The sequence below is a fragment of the Orycteropus afer genome, unplaced genomic scaffold, assembly GCF_000298275.1.
Source record: "Orycteropus afer afer isolate SDZICR_OR568_19922 unplaced genomic scaffold, OryAfe1.0 scaffold00054, whole genome shotgun sequence".
Lineage (NCBI taxonomy): Eukaryota > Metazoa > Chordata > Mammalia > Tubulidentata > Orycteropodidae > Orycteropus > Orycteropus afer.
In genome coordinates this window covers 6,561,753-6,577,979 of record NW_006921641.1, presented here as the reverse complement: position 1 = coordinate 6,577,979, position 16,227 = coordinate 6,561,753, and the positions used below count along the sequence as shown (strand labels likewise).

The following is a 16,227-nucleotide window of genomic DNA, read 5'->3' as shown; positions in this document are numbered from 1 at the left end:
CTGGTTCCTAGTTTCGTGGAGGCCAGGGGTCTGCCTCTTTAAAACAGAAAGAGCATGACAGTTCATGAGGCTTCAGAGGCTCCAACTGTGGAGACCAGATGGTCGGTTGTTTCAAGGGAAAGCCTCCTTCCTCTTGGTGCAGAAAGAGCTGCATTCCTTAACAGAAGCAGCTAGACCAAGCTATCTACATCAAGGGCAGGAAGAGTGGACCCCAGTCACTAACGATCCTAGCTTTCTATGGCCTCAGTCCTGAGATCAGCAACTCTGTCCCAAGGCACTGGTAGAATAGGTGTCCCAAAGCAGATACCACTGGTAGAATCTGAGTGCCTTATTGTCCACAACTGGTTGTGAGTCCCTGTCAGAGATTCAATAGCCTCTTGGCCCAGCAGTGGAAAACCTTCATTTTCAGCAGCAAACTCCATCAACAGCCAGCTCTTGTCTGTGATTATTTAGGATACCCCACAAAGTTGGACTCCCACAAATGCCACAGCTATGAAGCTATGCCCCAGGCCTCTTTGAAGAGACAGCCTTCTTGGGGCCTCTCTCATGTACTCAAACTCTGCCCCAACCTTTCCCAATCTCCACTTATCTCATCCATTCTGTACTCCGCTTGCCAATACTTCTCCCCAGTTTCTATATGAGGTTCAAAACCATCATTTGCTGTATTGTAGGTGCTTTCCTTACACCAGCACTGATCCCTCCCTTCCTGAGCTCCTGTCTTACGACCCACAGCACTTGAAGTGATTTATGTCTTTTATCTCTTTTAATGGATTGTAAGGTCCCTGGGTGGTGTAACTGAACTGATTTGAGCTCAGTTACTAACCAAAAAGTTGATGCTTTGAAAACACCCAGTGGTGCTGCAGAAGAAAGCCCTGGCGATCTATTTCTATTACAGCCATTGAAAATACTTTGAAATACAGTTCTTCTCTCTAAAACATGTGGGATCACCATGAGTCGGAACTGACTCCCTGGCAAATAGTTTGTTTGTTTTTTTTTAGTGGATTATAAGCGCCTTATGAACAGAATTTCTGGGTTGCACTTTCATATCCTGCAGAGTTTAGTACCATGCTCTGCACACAATGTTGTTGTTATCAGGTATCATGAGTCGGCTCCAACTCATAGTGACCACACGTACAACAGAATGAAACACTGCCCAGTCCTGTGCCATCCTCACAAACCCTGCTGTGCTTGAGTACATTGTTGCAGTCACTGTGTCAATCCATCTTGTTGAAGGTCTTCCCTTTTTCACTGATCTTTCAAAGCTTTACCAAGCATGGTATCCTTCTTCAGAGACCAGTCCCTTCTGACAACATGATCAAAGTAGATGAGAAGTCTGGCCATTCTCACTTCCAAGGAGCATTTCAGCTGTACTTCTTCCAGAACAGATTTTATTTGTTCTTCTGACAGTCCATGGCATTTTCATTATTCATTGTTAACACCCACCACCACAATTCAAATGCATCAATTCTTCTCAGATTTCCCTTATTCATTGTCCAGCTTTCACATGCATATGACGGGATTGAAAGTACCATGGCTTGGGTTAGGCGCATCTTAGTCTTCAAAGTGACGTTTTGCTCTTCAACACTTCAAATAACTCTTTTCCAGCAGATTTTCCCAGTGCCACACGATGTCTGATTTCTTGACTGCTGCTTCCATGGGACCCAAGTAAAATGAAATCTTTGACATCTTCAGTCTTTTCTCCATTCATTGTGATATTGGCTATTACTCCAGTTGTGAGGATTTTTGTTTTCTTTATGTTAAGGTGTATTCCATACTGAAGATTGTAGACTTGGATCTTCATCAGTAAGTACTTCAAGTTTTCTTCACTTCAGCAAGTAAGGTTGTGTTACCTGCATATCACAGTTGCTAAGGAGTCTTCCTCCAATCCTGATGCCTCTTTCTTCTTCATATAGTCCAGCTTCTTGGATTATTTCCTCAGTGCACAAATTGAATAAGTATGGTGAAAGGGTACAACCCTACCACATACCTGATTTTAAACCATGCAGTAACCCCTTGTTCTATTTGAATGACAGCCTCTTGGTCTATGTACAGGTTCCTCATGAGCACAGTTAAGTGTTCTGGAATTCTCATCATTTGCAATGTTATCCATAATTTGTTATGATCTGCACATTAAATGACTTTGCATAGACAGTAATACACGGGTAAACGTTTTTCTGCTATTCTTTGCTTTTAGCCAAGATCCGTCTGACATCAGCAATGAGATCTCTCCTGCACACAATGTTGTTGTTAGATGCCGTCGAGTCAGCTCCAACTCATAGCAAGCCTGTGTACAACAGAATGAAATGCTGCCTGGTCCTGCACCAGACTCACAATCCTTGTTATGCCTGAGCCCATCATTGCAGTCACTCTGTCAATCCATCTCATTGAGGGCCTTCCCCTTTTTCGCTGACCCTCCACTTTACCAAGTATGATATCCTCCTCCAGGGTATGGTCCCTTCTGACAACATGACCAAAGTAGGTGAGATGAAGTCTGTCCATTCTCATTTCCAAGGAGGATTTTGGCTGCACTTCTTCCAGGACAGATTTGTTTGTTCTTCTGGCAGTCTTTGGTACTTTCAGTATTCTTTGCCAACACAACTCAAAAGCACCAACTCTTCTTATGTCTTCCTTATTCATTGTTCAGTTTTCACATGCAGATAAGGAGAATGAAAATACCATGGCTTGGGTTGGGCACATCTTAGCCTTCAAGGAGACATGTTTGCTCTTCAGCAGGTCTTTTGCAGCAGATTTGCCCAGTGTGATATATCTGATTTCTTGACTGCTACTTCCTTGGGTGTTGATTATGGATCCAAGTAATATGAAATCTGGCAACTTCAATCTTGTCTCCATTTATCATGATGCTGCTAATTGGTATATTTGTGATGATTTCCATTCCCGCACACAATAGTAGGTGCTTAAAAAGAGCTTATTGAATGGAAGATCTGAACAACTTGGAATAAGAATATTGCATACCTTTAGTAGGTTACCTTTCTCTTCTTCTACTTTTTTTTTAGTATTTTATTGTGTTTCCCATGAAAGTTTACATAGCAAATAAGGTTCCCATTGATAATTTCTACACAGATTGTTCAGTGACATTAGTTACATTTTTCACAATGTGTCAACGTTCTCTTTAATTGAGTTCTGATTGTTGCATTTCCATTATTCTAGTTTCAGTCCTCCCTTCTTTGCTTTAGAGTAATTGTTGGCCTTTTGGTCTCATATATATGGTTTTTTTTTTTTTCTTGAGAGATAGGAAATTTGTTTTATTAGTGGTCACAAACCAGGAGCACTGGTGGCATAGTGGTTAAAGCATTTGTCTGCTAACCAAACAATCAGCAGTTTAAGTCTATCAGTTGTTCAGCAGGAGAAAGATGTGGCACTGTGCTTCTGTAGAGATTTATAGCCTTCAAAACCCTACTAGGCAGTTTTATTATATCCTAAAGGATACAATGAGCCAGAATCAACCTGATAACAGTGGGTTTGGTTTTGGGTTTTTCAGGTCAGGCGGATTAGTGTTACTTACCAAGGCCTTCATGCAGGGCCCACTGCTTGTGCAAGGAGCTGCAATTGGTGATGTATTTGATTCTACAACCATCTGGGATGAGGTGCTTCTCGGCTACTATGTCTTCAAACGCATCTACATTTAATTTGGTAAAACCCCACTTCTTGGAGATGTGGATCTTCTGGCACCCAGGAAACTTGAACTGAGTCCTGGTACAGCCTCAACCACGTGTTCTTTGTTTTGAAGCTTGATGTGGATGGACATGTTGACTTGGCTGATATGGATCCTGACCACTGTACCCTGGGGGTTTCCAAAGGTACCTTGCATACCATCTAGGACCTGTCAGCCCCAGCACAGAACATCTTGTTGATGCAGATGACATGGAAGGAATGGAGTCACACTCAGATGTGAAAGCCATCTTTGCCACAACTTTTCACCATGTACTTGTTGGCACAAAGACAGGCAGCCTCCAGGGCTTCTGAGGACAGCTGCTCATATTCATCTGACACCATGTAGCCACAGAGTGGGAGGGAACTCATCCACTTCTGCCTTCATCTGACCCAGGTCAAAAATGTGGATCTTGGCATCAAGGATACCTCAGCAGTAAGGGCTCATTTTCACAATAGCAGTAATTCCAGGCAGGGTGGTGGTGACACCAGGATCCTTGTGACACACTAAAGGAAAAGAGTAGTAGGTTTTTTTTTTGTTTTTTTTTTTTTTTTTTAATGGAGCACAATACTCACAGATAATATCCTTTATCTTGTGTGCCAATCTGTTATTTTGCTAAAAGGTGGCCTCAGGGGATAGTTTCAGTTCAAGGTTTAAAGAGTATCTTATGTCAATAGTCTCAGAGCATACTCTAGTCTCAACTGGTCCAGTAACTCTGGACTGTTTCAAAATTTGAGTTCTTTTTGGTGTTTTTCTCTCATTCTATCACGGTCCCTCTAATGTATCCCTGATTAGAATGATCAGTAGTTCTTCTGGTCTCAGGGTAGATGAGGCCATGGCTCACGTAGGCTAATAAGCCCTTTAGATTCATTTCTTCTCTGAGACTTTGGTTTCCTGTCTTTCTCTTCTTAATAACTTTTTGTCTGTTAATCCTACCATTAATATAAATAGTGAATTAATTATTTGCATTTGCATTGTGCTCTGTGGTGCCTATCAAGCCTTTCCACATACTTAGCTCATTTGGTCCTCACAACAACCCTTCTCCTCTAAATCTGAACTAAATGCTGTGGTGAAAGAGGTTCATGCAGGGGAGCTGCCCAATTGGGCAGCTTCATGCCCTTCTAGATGCTGCCTTCTAAATGGCCAACATCACTGTGTGTAGCAGGGAGAAGGCCCAGTGGCTACATGCCATGGTAAGGGACCACAAGGAGCAGGCTTCATGCAACAAAACCAAGCCTTCACTTCATGAGGTCTCTGGTTCCCCATAGAGAGACTTTTTAAAAATCAGCTTTGATCTTTTGGGGACTGCTCAGACCCATATCTGGAGGTCATTCTGCATCCAGCTCACACTCACAGAAAACCAGGCAGGTATTATGGTGCTCCATCCACATCCTGCCTTGGCTGGTCCACCTCACTCCATGCTCCTTGGGCTCAGAACAAGAAGCAGGTTCATCCATGCACATGAACTCATTTGCTCTCCCGGTGCCTCTGCACCTGCTCCCTCCTGGACCATGAATCCAGCCGTTTCCACAGCAAACAGTCATAAAAGGCAGGAAGGCGACCCGGACATCAGGTGCAGGAGAAAGGTAGGGAGGTGCTGCAAACCCTTTGGTGAGGCCCACTTCCATACAGATGTTTTTACCCATAAACAGGGGGAACTGAAAAGTAAGAAGTGGGCCAGGTTATTAATGACAAGGCCTGCAAAGTACATTAGGCCAAAGCTCAGACAGTGACTCGGAACTTCCACAGTGTGCTGATCGCCACAGCACGACATGAAGGGCTGGAACTATGGCTGGAGGCCCTAGGGAAGTCATTGTGCAGCCAGGACACACTCAGCTAGTGCTGAGGAGGCAGACTGTGGGGTGCAATGGGTTTGGGACATGCATACCCCAAGTTCCCAAACCTGCACTCTCTTGTGGCATTGGCCCCTTTCCTCAAGTTTAATTAGTACAATTCCTCAATCAGTTCAGTGGGTGCCAACCACGTGCAGGTTCAGTGAATAAGACCCAGGGTCTGCATCTCAGAGTCTTCAGTCTGTGAGGATGACAGGCGTGTACACAGCTGATGGGAACACATATCAGACTGTGTTCTGTTGTATGATAGCAGTGCAATGGACCGAGGAAGCACAAATGTGGGGAAGGATAGAGGGGTTGTGACAGGGGAAAAAGAGAAAGCTCTTTAGAGTAGGAGCTCTGGTAGCATAGTGGCTAAAGCACTTGACTGCTAACCAGAAGGCTGGCGGTTCAAACCCACCAGCCACTCCTCGGAAGGAAGGTTGGGCAATCCTACTTCCGTAGTGATACTGCCTCGGAAACCCAAGGAGGGGTCGCTAGGAGTCGGGGCCGACTCGACGGCACACAACAACAACAACTTTGGAGGAGATGGCAGTGAGGTGGTCCTTCATAAGTGGGTGGATTTCAATAGATGTTAAAGAGAAAACATGGTACAGGTGCAGAGCGCAGCATAAGCAAAGCATAGATGTATGAGAGCAAGACATGTCCTGGAAGCTGCAAACAGCTCCATGTGGGAAAGCTTTGGCCATAAACAGGGAGGAATGCTGCTGTGGGAGATGGGGCTGGAAGTGTAGTTGGAACCCAGACTGGGAAAGTCTGAAGACTCAGGAATAAGGAAATTATTCACAGAGTGTTTTAAATGTGAATTAATTACCAATTTTTATAACTAAAAGATCTCATAAATAAAGACGAATCCTTGTATCCCATGAAAACTTGGAGGGTGTGGCCATTTGAGTCCTTCATTCACTTAGCAGTGGCTGGGTGGCAACTGCCCCAATGCAAGATAGGCATTCTCCAGTCAGCCTCAGTCCTCACCACTCCCTATTGTAGCCTTTTATTAACTCACTCTCAGCCTGCTTCCCTCGTTTCTCTCGCTTCTCTGCCTTCCATGGATCTGTGAGTTTGTGGTCTCTGCTGTTGATACGAACATGTCAGAGGAGGGAGAGGGTAGGTGAAGACTGCCATCAAGTTGCCTTTAGGAAAATATCTCTAGGGCACTGAGGAGAAGTCTATACCTGGAGTCAGCAAGGCCAGTGAGGAGGTGCCTGAAGGAATATTTGTGGGAGGAAGGAAGACCTAGAAGGGAGAGTCAGGGGAATGGAAGAGAGGCACAGACTGGAGGGATTTGGCAGTGAATTTGGTGAGGGGAATGAGAAGAAGGGGGATTTGAAGTGAACTCCAGAATTTCAAAATCAGAATGTGGCATGATTCAAGGAGGCAGAGTGCAGGAGAGGAGGGTGTGTTCTTTTCAGTGTGTAGAGTGTGAAGTGCTGGGGCAGCAACAGCCCTGTGCACACATGTGGATATGCTGGCCTGGCCAGAGGACCGAGGCCAGAAGAAAGTTGGGATTCTCTGCAGAGAGACAACAGCCAGGGACAATAGGTAGGCCAGGGCGAGCCCTGTGGAGACAGGAGGTAGAGTAGAGTTGTGGTACCTCACTGCTCCCATGACAAGCTCAGCCCCACCCTGGACCTAACCATGATTTGTGTTCTGTGTTCTGAAGACTCTATATGAAAGGTTGGAGCCTCCATCAGCACATCCCTGCCTGAAAAGATGTTGTGTATGGAGGCCAGAGGAATTGCCACTGCCATTTTTTAGGCACAGAGAGAGAAGTGTGTGTGAGCCAGGCCAGGCTGTTCCTCTCTTTGTGTGAGTCACTTGGAGTAATTGTGTCTCTTGTTCTCAGAGGCCATCGTGGACCTGGGTAAGGGGCTGTGAGTCATGTGGGCCCTATGCAGCGGATGGTGGAGGAGGCTAGAATGAGAAGAGGGTGTGAGTAGGTAGTCAGTGAGTCACAGCCCTGATGCCTGATCGGAAACATATTAGAGAATATGTCTGTGGGCAGGGCTGTGGCACCCAGCTTGCCAGTGACTGTCTATTAAATAATGACAGATGGCCATCACCATGCAGGGCCTCACAGTTCAGAATCTCACATGTATTTTCTCATTGGAGCTCAATTTCTAATTACACCTTCATTTGGTGATTGTCTACGTCCACTGCCACTGGACTTTGCTAGAACAAGATGGGATTTGTTTTTGCTCATTATTGTGTCTTCAGCATCTAGTACGTTTTAAATGAATGCTTTAATAAATAGTGAATGGCTTCATTTGATGTTAAAATGCAACAGAATGTATGACTGTGTTTTTGTAACCTACTTATATACATATATGTGCTATTTTATGTATGGGATATTTTTGGGAGGATAAGAATACACAAGACAGTGATAATAGAGCTTGCTTCCTGGAGACAGGCTGGAAAGGGGGTTCTGGGGTGATAGGAACAACTATGTTCATTATGTTTTTGTTCTGCTATATTTTGTCTCTCTTCCTCTCTGCTCCATCTTTCTCCTTCTCTCTCTTACTCCTCTTTCTCCTTCTATTTCTCTTCTCTGTATGTCTCTCTCTCTCACACACACACACACACACAAAATGAACAAAGTTTAGAAAATGGTTTATACTATTACATTGTCCTACAACTCATTCTTTCTCAGTAACACATGGTGGATGTTTTTCCATATCTGGTCACAGGGGCTTGGTTTTGACACCTATGGTCAGGGGAAGATTACCCAATAAACAAGGTAAGCACAGGCTTACTTGTACTTATTTATTAATCTGTAATGAACAATTTCACTACTTTTTTTTTAGTCATATCAAAGATTCTTCTTCCAGGTATGGCTGGCATCTGTCTCTCTCAACTCCACAGCATCTTCCTACATAATCAAAGCCTCTTTTCAAATTTACAATCTTTGACAGCGACAAATTACCCAGAAAGCATGGTGAAAAACATGTGAAACTGTTCACTGCAGATTAGTAAGTAAACACAAGTATTCCTGTGCTTACCTTGCTTATTGGGTAATCCTACACTGAGTACTGGGCTGATGTTTCACTGCTTCAGCCCTTGTGTAGTCCACTCTCTGTTGTGTAGTCCTCTGCTCAGGCTGAAGATGCTGCTACATCATAGGCATGGTGTCAGGTTCTTGAGGCACAGGCCTGCACTGTAGCTGTGGGGACCTAACCATTTGAAGTGGGAGTTGGGGAGTTGTGTGCTGTCAGAGTAAGGACCTGGGACCAGATCATGAATGAAGTCAGGGTTGAGAAGACAGAGAGAGGGGAGAAATCAGGGTTTCAGACAGCCAGAGAGCTGTGGTGCTCAGTGTATTGTGAGCTAACCAAGGTCTTCCTTTATCACTGGGTGGACTGGGTGATGCTGGTGGGCAAGGATGAAGTTTCCATAAAGAAGAGAGAACTGTGTGGCTGGGCTTTTTGTTCCCTTTGGCCAACAATGATGATTTGTTTCACTGGCTATATGAAGGCAGAGACACCCTTTCCTGCCAATCTCCCCTCCTGCAGACTCTATTGCCAAAGGGACAAGGAAGCCACATCTTCTGACCTCCTCTAACTTCCTTCAAGAGGAAGACAGAATCACCATTAGTAGCCCAAGGCCTATTCCTGTGAGGCAAGACATGTTGCCTCCCTCTAGCCCTTTCACCAACCCTGGTACCAACCATTCCTCCCACAGCACCCACCACCTCTCTGTTGGGTTCAGTAATTCACTACAGTGGCTACACAGAACTCACAGATTAAGGGGTTTATTAGGGAAGCAACAGGCTACAATTCAAGTTCAGAAATGCACTCAGTCTCTCACAGCCAACTGTCTCACTTAGCAGCCAATAGTCTCTCTCTCAGCAGCATGTGTCTCACATCTATATCTCAGCAGTGCATGTCTCTCATGTTTCTCTCTCAGTAAGTGCATGTCTCTCAGGAGCATGTTTCTCTCAGCAGCACGTCTTTCTCAGCCAACATTCAGAGAGATTCCTTCTTCCTCTAGGAGGGCTCTTTTTGAGCCTGGCAGAGTGGCCAAACTAACCAATCCCAACATCAGAATTCTATACACCTGAGACAGAGAGAGAACTTCTCAGAAGATTGCTTTGCGCCACTCTCAACAGAAATACACCACGTGGATAACTTTAACAATCAGGAGTTACTCAGTTGCTCATGGCAAATTCCACCACAGAGTTTACAAAGATTTATGGCTAGAAAAGCCACACTGAGTAATTTACTACACTGCATCTATGCAGGGCCCAGACCTCCCAGCCCTTAGCCTAGGCTCCTAGGGGAGGCAGGAAGGAGTGCACATGGGGCCACAGCCATGAAGTAGGGTCATAAGACTAGGGTGCGTCTGCCAGTTATGCATAAGAGCCCTCTGAGCATGAATGTATTTCCACTACATCAAGTTTTAAGATACAGTTGATCCTCACTATTCATAGTAGTTATGTTCAATAAAGTCACCACAAACACTCAAGTAGCAAATACTGAACCATTGCTCTAGGAGAAATGCAGGCTTAGGTTCCTGCAAGCCTCTGGTCACATTTTTGTCAGCTGTATAACCCTGCTGTATGTGTGTGTCTATTTAAAGACACCTTATTTAACATATGTTGTTTATTCATTAACGTTGAGCTCATGGCCAACAACAGTATAACTCATGCCTGAATGAAGCATATGTAGCATATGTATTTTCTCTGTAAGGCACATCACAGCCTATTTTTTTGTTCATAGGAACACCAGACAGCACTTCAGCACTATGCTTGGGGATCAATTTGTTTAAACAGTGAAATCACCAAGAAAAAGCACAAATATGGAAAAAAAAAATCTGGCACTAAATAGACTGCAAAGGGACACTTGCTTACAATAAGAGAGATTAAATGAGAAGACAGAGTGTTTCCTTGTTTGACCATAGCTGGGTACATGTATGTTGGGTCACATAAATTTTGCACCACTCTGCACATGTCTGTGAATGACTGAAAATTTTAGGGTTACAAAAAATTTTAGAGAGTAAGCAAATTTTCAAATATGGAATCAGTGAATAATGATTATCAACTGTGTATTTAGTTGAGCAAACTTTATAACAGTTGAACAAAATAGTTTTATATCATTATTGTAATTTTTCTTCTGTAATTATTTCCCTTCTTTGTGTGTGTGTGTGTGTGTTTTCTTCTTTTTTTATTTCTTGATTAGGTTAGCTAATATTTCATGTTTTGTTTGTACTTTTCTAAAAACAAATTTTTGATTTATTAATCAGTCCTGCTGTTTTCTGTCATTGAATTTCTTTCTTTTTTATTATAAATTTTCCCTCCTTCTGGAAGTGAGTAGTTGGAACTGTGGGCTTGGGACCATACCCACAGGGGATATCAAGATCAATCGGCATAACATACTACACAAAACATTGCTCCACATTCTATTTTGGCGAGTAGCGACTGGGATCTTAAAAGCTTGCAAGTGACCATGTAGATGCAATGATGAGTCTCTCCTTGTCCAGAGCAAAGAAGAATGAAGAAAACCAAAGATTTGTGGAAACAATTACTCCAGGTGACAGGTACACCATGAGATCCTCAGCCTATGTGACTGTGAGATCAGAAGAACTAGATGGTGCCCAGCTATCACTGTCAACCACTCGAGGGGTATCTATGTAGGAGATCTTGGATAGAGTGGGAGAACAATGTGGGACAAAACTCAAAATCATGAGAAAAAAATAAGGAGGTGGGGAGACAAGGTTTAATCATTAAAAAAAGGAGGGGGGAGACCAGGTTTGCTGGTCTGATAGAGCCTGATGGAACTACTGAGACTATGGCCCCTAGCTGCCCTTCGGGTCTGGAATTGAACCCACTTCTGTGGCTTCCAGCCAAACAAAAGACAGGCATATGAGGTGAATGTTTACACTAGGTAGATACACTTCTTGGTGAGAACAGTCATGGGAGAATAGAAGGGCTGTGTATTCACAGGGAGACAGCTCAGGGGGCAGGAGTGCATGGAGAGAAGGACACAAGGAAGAGGTAACTATGGGAAGGAATTGGGAGGGGAGCTGTTAAATTGTGGTAATTTGTAGCCAATGTCATGAGACAAAGTGTATGTGAACTTCTGTATGGAAAATGAATTTGCTCTGTAAACTTTCACCCAAATCATACACATACACATACACAATCCCTCCTTCTATTTAACTTACTATTTTTTAAAAGATCTTTCTGAGTTGGATCTTAATACATTACTTTTGAATCTTTCTCTCTCTCTTTTAAACTGATATAGCTAATAAGGATTATTAATTTTCATCAGAACATTATTTGTATTCCCATTGGATTCAATATGTATGCTTTCTTTATAATTGTTTTTCAGAAATTATATTTCTGTTTGTCCTTTTTGACCTAAGAGTGGTTTGCAAGGGAGTTTATTAATTTCTGGAGGTGGAAGGAAGTTTTCTGGTATAGTTATTAATTTTTAGTTTTATTACATCATAATTCAAGGATTTTATTGATACAAGTTATTGAGATTTTCTTTGTGGTTTAATATATGGTCAGTTCTCATTCTCATTTGGGCATTGGGAAAAAAAAAGTGTTCTATATCATTAATTAGGGTTCAGATAACAGATCTATTATTTTATTAGCTTGATTATGACTTGACCTATTTCTATTTTTCTTTTGTTTTCTTGCTCTGCCCAGCACTGCGAGAGATAAATTAATATCTCCTGCTGTATGTATTTGTCTATTTCTTCTGATATATCCTATAATTTTTGCTGTATGGTTTGCTACTATGTTAATTGGCATAGTCTTTCATTGGAGTGAATTACAACCTTTGTCATTATAAAATGTCTTTCTTTGCCCTGTTTAATGATTGTTTTGTTCTGAACTCTTTCTTATGTTAATGTTATGACTCTTGATTTCCTCTTATTTGCATTTACCTGGAATACTTTTGCACATTCTTTATTTTCATGCTTTCTACATCACTTTGTTTTAGATGTGTCTTTAGTATACAGCACAGAGTTGGATTTTGCCTTGTGAGCCAGTCTGAAATTCTTTTTAAGAGGGGAATTTTGCCCATTTATGTTTATGGACATGAAATATATACTTGTCTTCAGTTTTGACAAATATTTTACATTTTTTTTTTTGTTTTTACTTTTTTGCCTGTGTGTCCTTCATTATGTGTCTTGTCTTTACTTTCTTTTTGAAAACCCCCCCAAAAAGCAAGTCCATTGCCATTGAGTCAATTCCAACTCATAGCAAACCTAGGATAGAGTAGAACTTCCCATAGGGTTTCCAAGGTTGTAAGTAAGCCAGGCATGGCAGGTGGTTGTTGGAGCACCCGGGGCAGGCCATAAAGTAAGCCAGCAGGTTTGGAGCAGCTAAGAGAGCAGCATTTTGGAGCGGCTGAGGGAGGAAGTGAGTGGAGCAGTTTGGAACAACTCAGAGAGACACACTTGTCTGTCAGTTTGTTGTGTACTGTGGTGGCTTGCGTGTTGCTGTGAGGCTGGAGGCCTCCCAACACACCCTCCATGCCTCAGTTTAATATATATTAGCAGGTTGGACCAGAGGAATCTGCTGCTATGTGAGTTGACTTTTCTTTTTTTAATTTTAACCTTTTTCCTTATTTGCCTTCTCCTCCTCCTCCTTAATCTGAAAGTTCAAACAACTGGAAGTCTTTACCCTTCACCTCCCTCCCTCCCCCCTTATATAGTGAGGGTATGGGGTAGGACAAACCTGCACACTTCTGCCCCTTCTCCTCCAGTGCATTAAAATTCCTCATTTGCCCCCTTTTCCCCTCCCATATCTTCCCATTCTCATCTGCCTTTTCTGGCAAAAAGGAGCCATTTGCTCTCTGTGACTCTAAGAACACACTGTACAGGGGAAATTGTCCCCATCCAGGCCTGGCTCCACTCTTGGTTTCTCCTGTCCTCCTCTGCTCTTTTTTGGTGCTCTTTTTGTCAGTGGGGTATGGGTAATAGAACAGCCATGGGCTTTTGGGGACACTTAACTTTTTTTTTCTTTTTTTGTTTATAAAAACACTAAACATTCAATTCCAGAGAACAAAAATCCCACCTTCCCAATGAACACTACTAGGGAGCATGTCTGGTGCTCCATACCTTTTCTTTTTCTTTCTTTCTTGTTAATGCTTTTAAGAACAAATGATTTTTTTTATATAAATAAAGTTTTGAAAGTGTAAAAAGTGTATATATATATATATATATATATATATATATATATATATATGTTTCAAATGCCAGCAGGCTTACCCATGGTGGACAGGTTTCAGTGGATCTTCCTGACTAAGACAGACTCAGAAGAAGGGAGAGACCATCCACTTCTCAAAGAATTGGCCAGTGAGAACCTTATGAATAGCAGGGAAACACTGGAAGATGAGCCATTCAGGTCAGAAGGTACTCAAAATACAACTGGGGAAGAGCTGCCTCCTCAGAGTAGAGCCACCTTTAATAAAGTGGATAGAGTAAAGATTTTGGGACATCCATTTCCTGATGTGACATGTCTCAAGATGAAAAGAAACAGCTTCAAACATCCATTAATAATCAGAATATGGAATGTATGAAGTATGAATCTAGGAAAATTGGAAGTTGTCAAAAATAAATGGAGCACATAAAGATTGATATCCGAGGCATTAGTTAGCTGACATGGACTGGGTGGCCATTTTGAATCAGACAATCATATAATCTACTGTACTGGGAATGACAAATTGAAGAGGAATGGTGTGGCATTCATAATCACAAAGAGTATATCAAGAGCTATCCTGAAGTACAGTGCTGTCATGGATAGGAAAATATCCATATGCCTACAAGGAAGACCAATTAATACTATTATTATTCAAATTTACGCACCAACCACCAAAACCAGAAGTGAAGAACTTGAAGATTTCTATCAATTTCTGCAGTCTGAAACTGACTGAACATGCAATCAAGATGTGTTAATCACCACTGGTGATTGCAATGCAAAAGTTGGAAACAAAGAAGAATCACCAGCAGTTGGAAAATATGGCCTTGGTGATAGAAATAACACTGGAGATCACATAATAGAATTTTGCGAGACCAATGACTTATTCATTGCAAACACCTTTTTTTTAACAACACAAACGACAGCTATACACGTGGACTTTGCCAAATGGAGTAAACAGGAATCATGTTGACTACATCTGTGGCAAGAAGTATCTTCAGCCAAAACAAGGCCAGGAGCTAACTATGGAACAGGCCATCAACTGCTCATATGCAAGTTCAAGTTGAAGGTGAAGACAAGTAAAACAAGTCAATGAGAGCCAAAATATGACCTTGCATGTATCCCTCCTGCATTTAGAGACCATCTAAGGAATATATTGGATGCATTGAACACCTATGACTGAAAACCAGAGGAATTGTGGGATGACATCAAGAACACTATCCATGAAGAAAGCAAAAGGTCATTAAAAAGACATAAAAGGAAGAAAAGATGAAAATGGATATCAGAAGAGACTCTAAAACTTGCCCTTGATGGGAGAGTAGCTAAAGCAAATGGAAGAAATGACAAGATAAAAGAGCTGAACAGAAGATTTCAAAGAGCAGCTTAAGAAGACAAAGCCAATTATTATAATGAAATGTGTAAAGACCTGGAGTTAGAAAACCAAGGGGGAAGAACACACTCAGCATTTCTCAGGCTGTAAGAAATGAAGAAAAAATTTAAGCCTCGAGTTGCAATATTGAAAGATTCTATAGGCAATATATTAAATGATGCAGGAAACATCAAAAGAAGATGGAGGAATACACAGAGTCACTATACCAAAAATAATTGTTTGATGTTCATCCATTTCAGGAGGTGGCATATGATCAAGGACCTATGGTGCTGAAGGAAAAAGTCAAAGCTGCACTGCAGGAATTGGCAGAAAAAAAAAAAAAAAAAGTTTCCAGGAATTGATGGGATACCCACTGAGATTTTTCAACAAATGGAGACACTCACTCAGATATGCCAAGAGATTTGGAAGACAGCTATCTGGCCAACTGACTGGAAGAGATCCATATCTGTATCCATTCCAGAGAAGAAGATCCTACAGAATGTGAAGCTTATTGAAAATATCATTCATATCACATGCAAGTAAAATTTTACTGAAGATAATTCAAAACTTTGCAGCAGTATATTGACAGAGAATGTCCAGAAATGCAAGCTAGATTCAGAAGACGATGTGGAATGAGGGATGTCATAGCTGATGTCAGATGGATATTGGCTCAAAACAAAAAATACCAGAAAGATGTTTTCTTGTATTTTATTGACTATGCAAAAGCATTCAATTGTGTGGATCATAGCAAATTATGGATAAGTTTGAGAAGAATCAGACTTCCAGAACACTTAATTGTGCTTATGAGGAACATGTTCATAGACCAGGAGGGCATTGTTTGAATAGAACAAGGGGATACTGCATGGCTTAAAATCAGGAAGGGAGTGCATCAGAGTTTTATCCTATCATCATACTTATTCAATCTGTATCTTGAGCAAATAAGCTGAAAAGCTGGACTATATGAAGAACATGGTATCAGAATTGGAGGAAGAATCTTTAACAACTTGTGATATGCTGACAACACAACTTTGCTTGCTGAAAGTGAGGATGACTTGAAGCACTTACTGATGAAGATTGAAGACTACAGTCTACAGTATGGATTACACCTCAATTTAAAGACAACAAAAATCCTCACAACTGGACCAATTCACAGCATCATGATAAATGGAGAAGAGACTGAAGTTGTCAA

General features: G+C 41.9%; 1 pseudogene; it reads right to left on the bottom strand.

The window, feature by feature from the left end:
* Window positions 1-3,515: 3,515 nt before the first annotated feature.
* On the bottom strand, window positions 3,516-4,117 carry LOC103195348 (annotated as a pseudogene).
* Between the last annotated feature and the right edge of the window lie 12,110 nt (window positions 4,118-16,227).